This window comes from Pezoporus occidentalis, unplaced genomic scaffold, assembly GCF_034315485.1.
Source record: "Pezoporus occidentalis ecotype Australia unplaced genomic scaffold, CSIRO_AGI_Poc_V1 ctg5, whole genome shotgun sequence".
NCBI lineage: Eukaryota > Metazoa > Chordata > Aves > Psittaciformes > Psittacidae > Pezoporus > Pezoporus occidentalis.
The window spans coordinates 10,254,197-10,256,226 of record NW_026915835.1 but is presented as its reverse complement, the minus strand read 5'-3'; positions in this window follow the sequence as shown (position 1 = coordinate 10,256,226).

The window sequence follows — 2,030 nt, the reverse complement described above, 5'->3', positions numbered from 1 at the left end:
GGGTAATTGAATTGAAAGCTTTGCATTATCAGTGCATCTTGGAAAAGCTGTGTGGTGTTTCATAAGGAATGTGAGCTAAGTATAGGATTGTGAAAGCTGGTTTTGGCGATCATTCTATATTAAATGATGCATCTTTGTCCTGGCTTCAGCAGTAACAGGCTTAAACCACAACAATCCTTCAGAACTATAAATATGTAGAATACACTGATGTTCTACAGCATTCTTCCAGTGAGTTTTTGAAAAACTGGGAGTGTATCATTCAAAAGAAAGTAGAGCTATTTTATGACAGGAGTAGGGATACAATGCAATAGTAACTAAAAATGGAGATAGAAAAGCATTCTGAGCCCAGCCTGAATTTCATATTGAAAAGAACATGCATTTAAAAAAAAAAAAAAATAAATTCTTATTACAAATTTCAAAGGATGCTTAAAAATGAATTCAATATAGATGAATAGTTTATTCAAGGCTGCAAAATTAACCTTTCAGAAATATTTGCAATGTGAGTAAGCCATCCAGTTTTAAGGGGTGGGTTAAGAGGTCTTATCCCTCCTGTGAGGACTAATTCTGTTACTGTTATGCATGGTATTACATTGCATTTCTTTCAGAGGGAAATATGTTTTAAAATGCATATACAGAATGAAATCATTATGAATCTTGCTCCTCAGCAACAGCTAAATATCAAATATCAGTTAAATTTCTTACTTTTTAAATTATTATTTTTAAAATCTCCTTAGAAACCATCTGATAGTAAGCTTGTTAAAAACTTATCAAAATGACACATTTAATTAATAGATTACAACAAGATGCATTTGTCCAATATAATCTAGTAAAGGTAATCTGACAGCATAGTGGGTGACAGACTTAATGAAAAGTCCATAAGGTGTATAGGGGGGTTGTGATTTTTTTTCTAAGTATTTACTTTACATTACTACAAATAGGGAAATTTATTCCCTTCTTTTAATAACAAGATCCTTATTGACATATAATTTTTTTATCCCTAGATCATATAGTGAATATGATTTGCATGTTAGTTTGTGACATTGGGACAACGAGCTATAAGAAGCTGCAATTTTTTTTGTTATGGGGCACAAATTACTTGAAGTGTGGAACACATCCTCTGAGAATTTTTTCTACTCTCAGGCCTAAACAACTGCATACAATGAGACATGGCCTTTAACCTGCTAGGTGCTCAGTTTTAAATTGTTGATCTGGACAAAGAATGCTGAGAATTCTGATATTCAAAGGTTCACTCCAACTGGTAATGAGCACAAACTGAGGAATGTAATCAAGGAATACATGACTCTTCCTCTGTAAAACTCCAGCTAAAGCAATAACTTTGCAGGATGATGAGGAAGCCTTCGAGTTGGACTGTTTTTTCTTGCAGCACTGAGGGAATGCACTGACAAGAAGAGTGGGGTAGCTGAAATCATTGGAAAGAATTGTGTAGGAGAATAAAAGATGAGCTTTCTGCATGTGAGGGCACTATATCATGAAATAACGCATGTTCCCCCACACAGGAAAATTAACAGAATTTTGCTTACTTGCAAGATCATGAAAAATAAGCAGCAGTAATGAAAAAAGATCACACAGGTAAAGTTGCTGGTCAAATATTAGACAAAAAAATGAAAAAAAAATTGAAATTAAAGTACTGCATTTGCTACTATGACTGATGTTTAATAAGGGGGTCAGCTACTTTTTCTGAAGTGTTAGAAAATGCATAGGAAACTCAGAGTCTCATGGCTGTGCACCCTTGTGCACCCAAAGAGACATTTTTCTGTCTTTTTGCTGTACAAGATATGCACCAGCCACACCTGCCAAGAGGCAGAGAATATAAACCATTCAATTCCATAAACAATAGTAAATGCAGTTTTAAAGGCTGAGGAGTTATGTCACATAGGACCTACCTGCAGTGTTAGGAAAGTACAATACATGTCCTGCGCATCCTATCGTGTATCTGTGGCCTTGGACAGATGGAATAAATGGCATCACAATGGACTTTATCTACCTCTCTTTAGGCAACTGAATCCTGG